This window comes from Solanum tuberosum, unplaced genomic scaffold (assembly GCF_000226075.1).
Source record: "Solanum tuberosum cultivar DM 1-3 516 R44 unplaced genomic scaffold, SolTub_3.0 scf00674, whole genome shotgun sequence".
Lineage (NCBI taxonomy): Eukaryota > Viridiplantae > Streptophyta > Magnoliopsida > Solanales > Solanaceae > Solanum > Solanum tuberosum.
The window spans coordinates 37,577-53,954 of NW_006239591.1; positions in this window are offsets into that span (position 1 = coordinate 37,577).

Sequence of the window (16,378 nt, forward strand, 5' to 3'; positions counted from 1 at the left end):
AATACCGACCTCCGGAGGTCGGTATTTGTAGGTCGGTATTCACTGTTTTTTTAGTAGTGTGTACTCTTACTTTGGATTAGATGCTCAATTATTGATTGATGCCAGGTCTTGGGATGATTCCTTGTGTTGTATTTCAATTGCTTACCCTTCTTGTGTTAGTTTTATGCTCTTATTGTTGACTTCCACTGGGTAGTCCGTTGCTTATGGTTTCGGGCCAAGAGTTAGGCTTACCTATTGGTGAGGTGTAGTAGGTATTATCATGACCTGAGAAATCGCGTTGTGACAGAAAATCTAAAAAAATTGTTCAAATAAATCAAGCTTATCAGTTTGTATAGAATTTTCATAGGGAATGAAATGAGTATACCTTATTACATATTAATTCACACGATAAATTTAAAAGAAGTACCATTTCTTGCATGTAATAAGTATATAATCTAATTTTCCTGGTTAACTTTAACTAATACTATTGAAATCAGTTTTTATACAAATTTCATACATTAAATAATAATAGTTTTTGATAACTCATTGCATGTAATTAATTTTATACCAAATTCATTCAAAATATTAACCACGAGCTTGTGTATATAAATGTTATGTAATTCGATTTAAACGAATTCATGGTGTGTATGCAATTGGTATACAAGTAGATTTCAATATATAACTAATGTGGATATAAAAATGCAAATTGGATATCATATTCATGTCAACATATTTTGTGTATATAATTTGTATTCAATTAGTATATAAATAAATTCCAATGAATAACTAGTATAGATAGAAAAATTGAAATTTCATACCAATTACTTTTGTGTAAACATTTGGTATGTAACTATATTTCAATGGTATAAGCTGATTTAATCACATTATATGCAAAGATTATACCCAAAAAATCATAATTTTAAATTTCACAAATCATGATCAAAAGTATGAAAATATGTTTAATAGTGCATGGTAATATGCAGTTTAATGTGAAAAACTAAATTAAAAATATCCAACATCATTAATAAAAAAGAAGAGGAAAGTATCCGCATGTTGGTAACTTCTTCAATGATGTTCGATTCTTCTTCACTAGAGTGTTATTCTTCTTCATTGGTGTTTAAGTAAATATCTGAAAACTTGGTGGCTTTATCTCCGCATACGATTCTTCTTCGATTACACTAGGACTCGTTCTAGGTGTAAGAACAACTTTTAAAATTTTAGGCACAGTATGAAAATCAAATGAAAATAAAATAAAATCCACATAAAAATTTCTTCAAGAACAGAAAAAGATGGATCAAATGGTGTTGAATGTTGGTATGAAAGATGGTTTTCATTGAAATATGAAGAGAGATGGAGAAGAATATGAAGAATGACGTGGAAAGAGAAAAATTACTGCTGATTGAGATAAAATGGGAAAACGTGTGTTAGTTGAAAACAAATCCCTTAATTGTAGTAATGAATTTGTCCAAAACAAAAGAGGACACCCATCTTTTTCTCTTACTTATTAATTAATGTTGACACTTATTAAAAGAATAAATACTCCCTCCGTCCACTATTAATTGTCATACTTTCCATTTTTAGAGTCAAACTTTAAAAACTTTGACTAACATTTTAAGATATATTTAATCATCATATTGATATGTAAAAAATTGCAATGTATAGTACTTTTCGCATAGTTTTTGAATATCTAATTTTTTGGTTTCAAAGATCGAATTAATGTAATCTAATATAACTTTGAAAATAAGTCAAATTGACTTTCGAAAAGCGCAACATAACAAATAAAAGTGGACAGAGGGAGTATGTATACAAATTCTAAATATGTTGGGTGACTTTTCCTTTTTAATCACACTGTTAGCTATAAGGGCCTTTTTGGACTAAATTATTAAAAACATGAGCATTTTTAGAATAAAACTATAAACTAGGGACATTTTTGTTTAATTTCACATAGTTCACCCTTTTTCTATTTTTTAAATAAAATTGATTATGAAAAATTAATATTTTAAAAAATTTGTGCCTTTATAAATGATATTAAATTAGATATTTAAGATACATGAAAAAAGTTTTACTTAGAGGTTGAGGAGGTTAAATGTTGTTTAATGTCGTTTTTCGGACGAACAAAGATGCCCAAAGCGTGAAGCTGGTATACGATAATTCTGTTGTACAAGAGCAAGAATGACATTTAGAATTGCAATCACTTTAGGTTATCAAACTGCTAAGTCACACTATAAAAGTCTTGGAAAGGGTGATGGAGGTGAGGGTGAGCTGGCCTGTGACAATTTCGAAAATTAGTTCAAATTTATGCCAAGATGCTCGACTGCAGAAGTCATTCATCTTGTGAGGAGACTGATAGATCAGTATAGGAAGAGGAAGAAAGACTTATATATGGTGTTCATCAACCTAGAAAAGTCTTTACGACAAATTTCTTAGGGAGGTTCTATGGAACCTAAAAGTATACATGTGACCAAAACCTGTAGGTGCTAAAAATAGATCAATAATACTTAAAGTCATATCCTCATATGAAAGTGAATTATGAAACAAATCTTTTCATATTAAATCTTTCCATAAATTTATTGTTTTATTATACGTTATAGACAAAATATGAAAGGAAACACAGAAAATTGCAGTAAATATGGTTGTGTAGTAAGTAGGAAATAAAGTCTATAATAAAGTAACTGCATATTTTGTCTAGACTATTTCATTATCTTAGTTTGTTCTGCTTCTCTTTACTCCGTCACATGTAGGGATGGCAATGGGCGGTGGCGTGGGGCTAGGTGAGGTTGGTTGAGCTTAATCCGTAAAAATTTTAATCTATCCTGCTCCACCCCGCATAACCCTGCATAAATTTTGAGTATTTTCCTTTTCTAGTTAAGTTTGATACTAAAAATAAAATTTTAAAAGAAATTTAATTTTTTTTAGTATTTTTCTTTTCATTAAGTTGTATTAATTTAATAGATAATATCTTAAAATTTTATTTTTCAAAGGTCAATTGGGAAGCATGTAAGAAATTGTATTAGTTTTGATTAAACTATTTTCATTTATTATTTTGAATATTTTAGTAACTTTAAAGAAACTATCTTTAAAGATAATACTCTATCACTCTTATAACATATATAAAATTAAAATTATGCTTGAACCCTCAAAAACCGCAAAGACCTGCAACCTTCCCCGCCCCGCATTAGTTTTTTAAAAAAACCGCTTCAATACGCCCTGCATCCTTCCCTGCCCCGCACAACCTTAAACCTGCTCCACCCTGCATAGCCTTAAACCCGCCCCGCTCCATTGCCATCCCTACTAACATGGAATAGTAGAGCTGGAGCAATAAGCAAAACAAATGTTAAGCCAACATAAATCAATGTTTTCTTGACAGCAGAACTGTTGTTGAACAAGCAGTTGTGCATATGTGTAAGTTTTTTGATGTGGCAATATAGCTTGTTCTACAATGGTTGTGTTGTGAAGGAAAATGTAACTTAGCTTATATCTGGCTAGATTCAATGCTCATCTTACTGGAAATCTACAGGGAAATAAATAAATTAATTGTCTAGACAATCTCGACTACCTAATAAAAATGATACAATATCCATTCAAATTATCCAGAATAGACCCCTCACTAAGAAACTTTAAAAAATAAGCACGCAACTCCATCAACAGATGATTCTACTATGAACCAAACAAACTCACAAAAAAGGAAGTACTCTACTAATAATGATATGAACCTAATACTTCTGAAAGAATCTAATAAGCCCAAGTGAGTATCAAGTTGTTGAATTGAAAATTCATATCTTCCAGATATAAAAACGAATATAACATGAATGATAAATGAAAGGCCTAAAACTGTAAAATACCCAACAAGAATACATAAAATAAATTTGTCATCTAACAACTCTCTGAAGTGGAATATTGTTGAGGTTGCTTTTAGTTACAACAATCATTTTTTTAAAAGTTATCTAGTTTTAAGATGAATTATATTTTAAATATTTGTTAGATTGTTTTAATTGTTGAGATTATTTAGCCTTTTTTGAATTTTTGTTAGGCAGATTTTCTACCTTATGTTATCAAGTTGGTTATTTAAAGCCCTATTATGCTTACCAAAAATATTGAGAAATATTTCAGCTACCCCATTTTTAAAAATCTTCAACAGTTGTATCAAGAGTTTAATTGATCTTACGGGATATGTGAGATCTTCCTAAGAACTATCATACTACTTTTAACCCACAAGTGCTATTTTTCAATCCTTTTAATTAGTCAGGGCTACTATTTTCAACCCGTATATTTTTAACGCACGAGATTTTCTAAATCAATTTTTAACAAAAATAATGGCAAGCATCAGTCTCTCTTTGAATGCCCCAAAAATTTTCACTAGTGAAAACTATTAGATTCGGTCAATGAAAATGAACTCATATCTTGAAGCCTATATGATCAGTGGGAAGTTGTAATGGAAGATATACCCTTGCAACCTCTCTCTACAAATCCTACCATTGCTCAAATTAAATCTCATTCGGAAGAAAAAACAAACAAATTCAAAGCAAAAACTATAATTCAAAATTTAGTTGCGGATTCAATTTTTTCTAAAATCATTAACGCTTGTGAGACAGCAAAAGAAGCTTGGGAAAAAATTTTAAAAAAATATCAAGAAAGTGATCGAGTAGGACAAATGCAAATTTTAAATTTGAAAATAGATTTTGAATCTCTTAGAATTCTAGAGGGTGAAACTATTGTTAAGTATTCTGACAAGATTTCTTTGATTATTAATAAAATCAGGTTGTTTGGCGAGGATTTCAAAGATGGCAGCATAGTAGAAACATTTTTGTGGCAATTTTAGAGAGATCCGAATCTAAAATTTTAACTCTCAAAGAGTCTAAAGATCTCTCTACTATTCCTATTGAAGAACTAATCAAGCACAAGAGAAAAGAAGAGCCTTTATGCAAGATAATATTAATGAGGGTGACTTTTATGCACTAAACAGAAAAGAAAAAGGTAATTATCCTCTTTGCAAATACTGCAAAAGAAAAATACACTTGGGAAATTTTGTTGATGAATACCTAACGCAATATGTGGAAATTACAAACAAGCTGCTCATGTTACAAAAGTGTGCAAGCTTAAGAACAATCTTCAAGCACAAGTTGTAGAAGAAGAAATCAAGGAGGAGAAACTGTTTTAAACTGCAGTATCTAAAGCAAAGGAGGAGTTGAGTTTGCTTTTAGTTACTACAGTTATATTTTAATATAATAAGTTACCTAGTTTTAGGATGAATTTAATTTTTAAATATTTATTAGATTGTTTTAATTGTTGAGATTATTTAGCCTTTTTTTAATTTTTGTTATACAGATTTTCTGTATTATGTTGTTAAGTTGGCTATATAAAGCCTTATTATATATGCTTAATAAATATATTGAGAGATATTCAATCAGTTGCACCATTTTTTAAAAACACCAACAAATATAAATAATTATATCGGAAAGATCAAGCATCACCGCTATTTCTATTTCGGGCTAAAATAATATAAGAAATTGCATATTGTCAAATACTAACTCCTTAGTTGAAACTAAGGCATTTAAACACATGAATTTCAGAAGTAAAATAAGAGCTCTTTAAAGTATAAAATTGTGGCAATCTCCTGCCATCCAGGTTGGCATGCCAAGATAAGTATCTCATTTAATCTTGCTTAGCTGATTTTACTAGAAAAATATCATAATCAACTCAAAGGTGGCCTCACAATCATCTGTAATGACTCGGTCGGTCATTTTTGAAAGTTTCATGAATTCACCACATTGCCCTCCTGTGATCGACCCCCAGTCTTTTATGATTGAGTTGGAAAAGTTGGTTTTGAACTTTGAGTTAAAAATTGAGAATTTGGTAAGTTTTGAGTTTGGAAGGCTTATATTGTTAAAAAAAAGTGATTTTTGGAGTCTTTTGGAGATTCGAGTGTTCGAATGAAATTCCATCAATTTCATCAATCGCGGAATGTAGAATATGAGCTGTGAGAGTTGTCGATTTTAGTCTCCAAGTCTTTTTGAGGATTTGAGGTCTTAAAGTTGTGAATTTGTGAAATTTTAGCCTTTGGGTTTATTTTGGTCAGCATTCAAGACTCGGATGCTCAGATCAGAATTCCAAGAGTTCCGTTGGATTTGGGGGATGATTTAGGCCTAGGTGAGTTCTTGGTTGATTTTTGAGAAGTTCCGAGCTTGTTTTAGCCTTTTTAGGCATGAGTTAGTTTCTTATGGTTTTCACGAATGTCGGGTCAAGAAGACCTCAAATTCGTGTTTTGATGATTCCATTGAGTCCAGAACATCGAGTATAATTGACTAGCATATGTGGTTTGTGTGTACGGAGTTTCGCACGAATCTTGAGGGTCCTTTCAATGATTTGAGAGTTGGTTGAGTTGCTGGTGTCTGCAGGCCTTGGTTTTGCAAAGGTCAGTTGCTTAAGAGACCTTCGTAGAAGCGAGAGCTTCTTCGCTTAAGCGAGTTTTGCTTTTGCGACATCTGAGAGGGCTTTTAGCCTCTCATTTTGAGGTTTAAGTCGTATTGCTACGTTTTTTATCTTGGAGAACCCTTGGTGGTGATTTTTGAAAGGATTTCTTGTGCTAAATCATTTGGGTAAGTGTCACGCCCCAAGCCTATACCCTGGACGGAATTGGAACCCGAGAACCATTGTTGGTCCCTAAGCGAACCCTTGGTCTGGCTCAATACTCAGCGGAAGACTTACTCAACAATATATGACCTCAGTTTGCAAAGATTAACTCAAATGTCTTAAGATAAATAACTTAGAATAGTTAAAGTATTCAACTAGCCATAAAAAGGCAACTCAAGTCTCAAACATTAAAAATGGAAATGAAAAAGAGTCATCAAAACACTACTGTCTAAGAAGCCTCTAATAACTATCATAGACGCAAGGACAAGACCCACGACATCTTAATAAGACTAAAATAAAAGTGGAATCATCCGGAAGCAAGGAGGCTCACAAAAGCTAACTCCAACTGCAAGTGGTATCAACAGAGCGCCTGTTGATGACCCTGTATACCTGTATCTGCATCATAAAAAGATGCAGGCCAAATGACGTTAGTACATTGAATGTACGAGCATTTAAGGGGAATTCTAAAGCATAGACATAAGCTTGAACTGATAAAAAGGAAGGACATACTCACCTCATCTCATCTCAACTCAACTCAAGAATACTCAACTCAATTCAATATAAAAGCAACAATAAAGACACAGTATAAATAAAGATTTTAAAAGAGTAGATAATAACTCAATGTATATAAAAATACAAAAATAAACTCTTTACTCTTATTTGGGAGATTCTCTAACCGACAACCATCACTATGAGATACGTGATGATACAACGTCTCACCCACGCTGCCAGAACTATCTTATACCTTGCCGGAGTATAAGACATCCTCAACTAAGTGGATCCACTAAGCTATGCTTAAAAGCAATAAGGAATCATCTAAAACGTATGATATTTTACCTATGTTGGCATACATGGTTTATGAGGGTCTTGAGTTGTCTGAACTCATACTCATATCGGTGCTCAATACTACTCCCAATAATATATAACTCATGCTCATATGTTTAAAAACATTCCTCATCCTCAAACTTGAGATTATTACTCAAAAGATTCTCTTAAAAGAGAAAATGCTCAAAATCTCCTCATGAACTCATTTGGAAATCAAGATTTCCTCTCGTTTTAAATGTAAAACATTTACACTTGGGAATACTTAGTTCCCTTATATTCGTTTAGAAAACATGAACTCAACTCTCCTCATCCTCTTACTCAAGTACTCAAGTCTTAAAACAAGTTTTAAAAGATTGTAAAAGACTTCTAAAAATGACTCAAAGGACTCCCTCAAACTTTACTCTTTACTATGTCTTGAATTTAAAATGTAAATTCAAGAATTAGGATTAGGATATATAGGATTTCTCAATGATTAGATGTAATTTGGATAGTTATAATCAGGAAGAGAGCAAAAATACATTTTAAGAACTCAAACGGGCTGAACGACAGAAAAGGTATTGGGGCAGGCGACCCTGACGCATTCTTGGCGCAGGGCGCCAGCCCGTAAACTTCATAAACCCATTTTTGGCGTGCCAGCCCCCTTGGTGCATGTGTGGCGCGTCGCCCTAAGCCCTGCCTAGAAAGCTCAATGATTTTTTGCTCTTCGATTCTTTGTCCTAATTTACCTAGAATCGATTGATTTCTTCCAAACTGTCACACCCCAGATTCAAGGGGCGCAACTGGCTCCTAATGCCAAAACTCAGGCTCGAGCCGACCCTGCTGAACCATTTGTTACTAGCGCATGGCAGCCACACGCAATAAAGAAAACAAACAAGTATATCTCGGCTTAAAATTAAGCCCGCGGCCAGCAAGGCCCCTGTAAACAGATCCATAAAAGAAACAGCTACTCCCAAGAGTTCATATAAAGAAATAGTCAACTAGCACAGAAGTCCTGATTGGGCCGTCGAGGGCACCATGATCTCTATACCAAAACTGGAAGTAGGTATATATCAAGATAATACATCAAACAACTAAAAAGCTTCAGTAAACCATCAAACTAGGCCAGCATGGCCATAACGTAGCTATAGACTCCACACACTAGTCTGCAAGCCTCTAAGAGTAGTAAAGATTGGCGGGACAGGCCCCAGCCTACCCATAAAGATATATACAACAAAAGCTAACAAACCTCCCAACTCTGGCAGCTCTGGAGGAAAGGGGCTAGCCAATCGGATAGAATTCAATCCTGCTGCTAAGGAGGTCTACTGGGTCGTCTATCGGGACCTGCAGGTATGAATGCAGTACCCCCAGACAATGGGGCATCAGTACGAAATAATATACCGAGTATTTAAGGCAATAGACCATAAGTAGGTATCCTAATATACTGGGAGTAATCCGATAAATAAATCAAGGATAAGATAAGTGTACTGACCTGCTCCTAAATCTTAACATATCAAAAATAATTTTAAAAAATAACCTAACCAAGCCCCCATAAGCTCGGCAGGTACAAACAGCACACAAGACCACCTACCCAAACCCCCCATATGCCCAGAAAATGCCAATCACTCTATATACTCCTATTGGTAGTCCCCTTGCCCCGTAGGCAGTCACATAGACCTCTTAGGTAATAATATTTCCCCGTAGCCAGCACATAACTCTTTTAGGCATTAATATAACTTATAGACAACTCATAGCCCTCTTAGGCAACAACATGGCCCTGTAGGCAACACATAACCTTCTTAGGCGTCAATATAGCCTCATAGGCTACTCATAGCCCTTCTAGGCATCAATATAGCCCCGTAGGCCATATCCATTCTAGGCATCGATATAACCCCATAGTCAGAACATAGCCCTTCTAGGCATAGATCACATTCATGTAGCTAACCACAGTAGACCCAATGGCAACAATAACTATTCAATAGGCTAAAAGCGAGTAATTTAGCTATAAAGAACCTATACGAATAGCCTCTAAGTCATGTCCAACATAGGGACACAACTAACTGAATAAGAATCCCGAAAAGGGAGGATTATATCCACTCGAGCAGCCAACAATCAACAATAATGGCTACAAGTATAACAACGATAACAACTCAATTACATTGCTCCTAAGCTTTAAGGAAACATGTCGTAAGAAGAGAATAGCCTTTCTAATGAATGCTCGAAAGACCGTAGTTCCTTTATGAAAGTTGTTCCTTATGCCCTAAGCGTCACAAACACTATATATACACAGCTGGTATGCACCTATAAACAATTCATAATTAATCTTAAATCAGAGATCTGCCATATTTCCCCAACTTGTCGAAACGTCCGTAGAAATTCATAAAACAATCATAAAAGAGTCCCGAGATGATTACCTTAGTTAACCAAGTATAAACCTTGAGGAAGCACCAATAACTACAATTTTATATTTTTCAAAATCTAGCTCCAAACGCAGCTAATAGAAGGGAAAAATGATTGTCACATGTAGAGATCACGTTTCTAGGCACGGGGGCAACCTTTAATGGTAGAAATCGTCAAAAACTAACCTTCATCATGCAAGAACTTCATAGTATTCCTCTCTTAAGCTTTCTTTCTGGTTTGGAAGTGAAAATAAATGTTTTTATGGCTTAAAACGTTGAGTAAGCCGACATACCACATTTTTTACCCGACCCGGATTCTGCCCCGGCAGTCCGTAGTAAAACCCTCATAACTTTTTACTCCAATGTCGGTTGGATACGGGGTTTTATGCGTTGCAAACTAGACTTGTAGGCCTTCAATTTAATGGGTGATAGGTCTTCTATCTCTTTATATTTTGGTAGAAAACATCCAAGATATTTTACACAAATTTCAGAGAAATCTTTAAAAAGGAACTTACGATAACTTTCGCTAACTTTTATTTTGCCACTTACCTAACTTCAAAACTTGATATACAACCCTTGAACACTTAAAATATGACATACCACATCATTATTAATTTATTACCCACCCTCCTTGTCTTTCCACGAAGATACGAGTTAATTTAGACGTTTTGAAAAGTCGGGGTGTTACACAAACTTCTTTAGATTCGTAAACCCAACATAAGGAAACGAAAATATACTCAAATTTCCTCAAGAACAACTCTCAAACTCAAAAATCTCACCTCAAGAACTCATCAAAACTCCATTTACAAAGAATGAACAACAAAACCTCAAGAAAACTCATCAAGAACTCAATACACAAAAATCTCATCGACGAATTCAATAAGGAGAGTAATGATTCATGTGAGGGTGAACAAACTCATCAGTACGAAAACTTATATACCTCGAAAGAATCAAATTCTTGGCAAAATTCCTCAAAGCTTGCAAGAATCTTAAACGTTCTTCTTTTCTCTTCTTGAACTCCTCTCAAAAACTCTAAGCGTGTTTAGGAATGACTAAACTGATTCCAATCATTTTAGACCCCTAAAAGATTAACAAAATGATCTAGGATAGTGGGGGTAAGGAAAATACCAAAATACCCCTCCTTAAAACGGATAAATTGCCTTAACTAGACAGGTTGTACTCAAACGGGCATATATCCTTCATCTGAACTCAGAATTTAGAAAACTCGGCGGTGTTGAAAAGAGGATTCAAAGATATTTCATTTGATATCTTATGGGCTATCTAACTCATTTTGTGCTGAAAGTTATGGTCGTTTGAAATTGACCCAAAACTCACCATTGAAGTGCAACTTGTATCAATTTAAATTTAGCACTTTCTAATTTAGTTCTTTCTAAATTTAGCTCTTTCCGAGACCGAGGTGTTACAGTAAGCTTCAATAATCCTAAACCTTCATTTCCCTTTGATTATTTATGGGTTTTAACATCAAAATATGAGATTTTGATTGGTGAATGATGAGGTTTTCTAAGAACTTAAGTTCCTAGAATGGATATTTTGAACTAATTTTAAGTCCTTTTTCAAAATGATTTTCCCTATTGAGTTCCTAAAGTCTTGAGTAATGCTTTCAAGTATTAAATTTCGGATTCAAACCTTAATTTTGAAATTGGGCTTTGTGTTGATTGACCTACTTTTCAAGAGAATTGATGTGGGTATTGTTGTTTCTGGAAAGTGATTGTGAATACTTGATTGTTATAGATTGTATGGCTTTGGAAGTGATTCGGAACGGGAAGACTCAACTCTTGGAGTGAATATTGATTGATTTAAGGCAAGTGATCTCCTAAACTTTGTATTCTAGTAGAATTCATATGCTTCCTTCGTTTCTTGTGTGTTGGGAGTAATGGGGATAAGGTGAATGGTTTAATTGTCCACTTGATACATCTAAATGAATAAAAGATGGTTGAAATGGTGTCACGACCCAAGGTACACCCTAGAAATGACATGGCGTATAAGACCCCGAGAGTCCCTACACAAGCCACTTAGCATACATAAACAATATAATAGAAAATCAAGGGATTTAAAATACAATTCATATCATAAAAGAGTTTGTCAAAAACAAAGCGGAAGTCTACCATAGTCTCAAAGCCATCTAGTACATCAAAAGTGATCGGGACATAACTCATACATCACATACAATACTGAAAGTAAAGACGATAATAAACAAAGGCTCGGTCCTCAGAACATGAGAACTCACCAATCTTCAATATCTACTAAGTAATCCCTAGCCACGGATGCGAAATTGGAACGTCGTACCCTACATTTGGAAGAATGTAGGCAAGCGTATGTGTTAGTACAAAAATGTACCAAGTATGATAGCAATGCATAAAAGTATGAAATCATGGTAAAATGATTTTTTTCGTGATATGCAAAGACCAAGTTAAAGCATAAGATAAGAGAGTTAGAAAACATAAATCGTAATCATGATCAATGTAAGTTAAATCATCTTTAAAAACACATGTGAGATACTTTAAAGGTAACCTTGGTTCATTATTAGGGGAAATAGTCTTAATTGACATAGAGACCATGTGAGCTATAACATGGAATCTGGTGTACTCCCACACCGAAAAGAGAGTGTCATACAAGGTAGAGCCCATACACACCATATCATATGCTATATGTGGATCCACTAGCTAGGTCATTCAAGACAACTCCTATAGGGGCACATAGTTTAGGACTAGAGGTTGCTACTAGAGACTAACCTAGTTGAGCCTCCACCTCAAATCCACTCGATGCTAAGTAAAAATCCCCCATAAAAGTCATTAATAATATTCATTATCATCCATGGAAAAGTACAATTAAGATACTAATCTAAGCTAGAAACATCATAGAGTAGCTCCTTAGACCATGTGTGAGAAAACCTTTCACCATCCATGATCTTTTCATAATTGCTTTATAAGGCCCATAGTCATTCACTTCATGCTAGAAATGCCCTACTATGAATATAAATAGTTTTGAAATCTTGATCTATAATCATTGATGGATATCCAGATACCATACTAATCAAGACCTAATTTAGAAAAATAGCCTGAAAAGCATTAAGGGCAAATTTAGATGTCATTCATGTCATATAGTCAAGCTTAATAAAACATATAGATATCTTCATCTATAAGCTTACTTGAGTCATAAACATACTTTCATAAACATGTATTCTTTTCAATAATTCATAAGTTTCATCATGTTTTCAAAGTCAATGCATCCTCAACTTCATTTACATCAATCTCATCAAAATGACATGCATGTCTTCATAAATTCATCTTTATAATCAAAATTATGGGTTATGCATGGGTTCATGGGAAATCAACTTAAAACATGCAATTACTTCAAATCATGCATAATAGTTCATAACAATAAATTAAATCAATATTGAAAGGAACCCAGACATGGAAGAAAACCCTAACTTCTATTGGTGATTTCTAACTTGTAAATTGGAGAATTTAGGAACCCTATGAAGGAAAGAGATCCATATGTGAACACTATCATACCTTGATGTAAAAAGCCCACAATAAATGGTGAATTGGAGACTTGATCTTGAAACCCTAGACTTGTTCTTCTTCCTCAGAGAGAGATATTTGAGAGGATGAACTTGTTCTTCTTTTAGGAATTTGATAGAATGAATTCAATTAGGAAGTTTTGGGGTTAAACCGTTTATATAGAGTCTCTAATATAAGGTAAAATAACATAGTATTGAATTAGAATAATTAGGAAAAAACACAAAAGCCCTTCTTAAGAATAATTGTCGACCTCACCAATGGCCAGACCTACGATCCATTGGTCAGACCACAGACCGTCCTGGTCAATCGTAGGTGAGATCAGAGACCACTAGATTTGGACCCCTAACGAAGGACCCATTTACAGTCTGTGGGTCCACCTACGGGCCGTATATCTCAGACGTGGGGCTCAACTTTTGATCCAGAATTTTCTTTAAGTCTGGAACTCACCTACGAGACTTACATATGACTCATGCATAGGACAACAGGCAATCCTGTTGAACCGTATGTAATTACTAAAACTTTTAAATTTTTGGAAAATTGGGACTAGCTAACCACGGGCCTACCTACGGACTGTGTGTCATATCATATGTCGTTGGTGGCTTTGTCGGTACTGGCACCAGATCCTAGAAAGTTGCATTTTTCCCATCTTTTCAAATCTGAGGTGTTACAAATGAAAAGGGAAATGTGATGAACATGATGATGTGAATTGCCTTAATATGACCCTTGTTGGTTAATTGATGAAACGCTTGAAAGCATGAATGTAAATTTGAATTGTATGAATTGTTATCTCTTCCGTGTGGTGTGATATTTCTTGTATGCATTGGTTGTGAACACCGTTATGAGTCATGTGATGATTTATGATGATGAGGTCTTTGCTGATGAACGTTATGAGGCCGAGGTCTTTGCTGGCGAGTATTGTGATGCCGAGGTATTTACCGGCGAGTGTTGTGATGCCGAGGTCACTTCCGGCAAGTGTTATTATAAAGTCGATGATAAATGGTTCTGACTAGAGATTTGATATAAAGCCGATGGAAAATGGTTCCGGCTAGTGATATTGTGTTAATGGGAAATAGTTTCGGTGAGAGATTGTTTATCGTGACTTGATGCATTTGATGTTTATGCGTGACTTGGTTGCTAATTGTGATTGATATACTTGTTGTGTGTGACCGAACTACTTGACATTGAGACTGACTTATTTGATTAGTTTGGTTGTTGAATTGTAAAGATTGAACTGCAAATATTGAGCCTTGTGAGCTGTTTATTATAGAACTATTAGGTTTTGACTGATTTCTATGCAAGTTGTATTTTGAGAAGCTTCGGTTTGAGTGTAAGGGGTATTCAATTTCTAGCTAGATGCCTTAGCTTGTTTATTAGGTTGCTTACTGGGTACCGTGTTATTGGTACTCACCCCGTGCTTCTACACTTGTGTAGGTTCCGAGCTCGGACCCGTGTGATCCCTTTCTCCTTCTTCTGATTTTGAGGCTTGTCAAGGATTTGAAGAGGTAGCTGGTTGTCATTTCGGTGGACCCTCTTTTTCCTTTTCTGTATACTTTAATTTGTTCTATTTGAGAAACAAAGATTGAGACTTGTATGTATCTTTCGAATTCTGTTTTTATATTAGTGGCTTGTACATGTGACAACCAGGTTTTGAGGTATATTGTTTAGAATGAATAAGTTTTATGTCTTTGTCTTGTTCTTACTTTACTGTTTTCCGCATTTCTTTCATTTTTGTTGGGTTGAGGCTAACTTGTCTTGATGGGAATAGACAAGTGTCATCACATCCATTTTTTGGATCGTGACAGCATCTCCAGCCATTTGAAAGTTACCAAGTCAAATTTCCAATGATATGAGGGGTGGTGTGACCCAAAATATATACATAATTAAAAAAAAAAAACTAGGTTGATCCTCAGAGTAAGCCTCATTGTAGCTCCAAGTACTCATGTAAGACAAGTGAAAGAAAAAGGAAAAAATAAAAAAAGAAGGGCAACAATGAAAATCGAATTATTAATAGTGCGTAAACCAAAATAAACAAGTATCGTCATGTTATTTTTGCAACAAAATAATCAGAACACAAGTGACTTAATTACGTTATCATAGTTGATTATGTGAAACATAATTTGACAGGAAGCAGGTCTCAAGTTAACTTTGAAAGAAATGGTCTATTAACACAACCAAAATAAAGCTCAATAAAACATGCAAAACAAATAGCAGTTCTAAAAGAAATCGACAATGTTATTGACAAAAACATCATTAAAGTCTATCAAAATTCAATAAAAAAATTCAAATCAATAGGCGAGATAAACATAAAAATTTTAAAAATTTCTAGACATTATCCAAAGCAAAACGTCATTAAAGATGGAGAATCAAAAACATGAACTAAAATGGGTCAGATTTTTAGAAGCTTAAGCAAAAATCTTAACTTCACTACACTACCACAATAAAAAAAATCAAATTGGGCTAAAAGTTACCGAAAATACGATTAAACTTATCTTAGAGGAAGAAGGTTCAACTGAACTTGGGGAAGAAAATTGAAGAAAAAAATCCACTCCGGTTTCATTTTTGGAATTCTGGGGAACGTTTATGGGATCTCACGTTTGTTCATGGTTTCAAGAATGGAAGATGAAAAGGTTAGTTGTTGGAGAAATTTGAGTTTATGCAAGTTTATGATTTTGAGAAGGTGACTGAGTAGATGGAAGATGAAGATGCACATTGGAGAAGAAAGTAGACGTTCTCTCATAAAGGTTCCCAAGTTTCCTCGGAAAAAAGTTTTAAAAATTGAACTTTATTAAATATTTTTTTTATATTGGGATTATGATTGTATTTTTGGTGGGATTTTATTTAATGTTTCAATTGGGATTCAAATGTTTTTTTTTTATAAACTTGTATTTTATCCCGCATATTCTTAAAGTGATGAAAAGTTCCATGACCCCCACAATCCAATCTCACTTTTTCATAATCTAATCCTAAGAAATAAATCAAAAAGTAATTCAGTGACTATTTATCAAATTAGATTTTAATAATGTC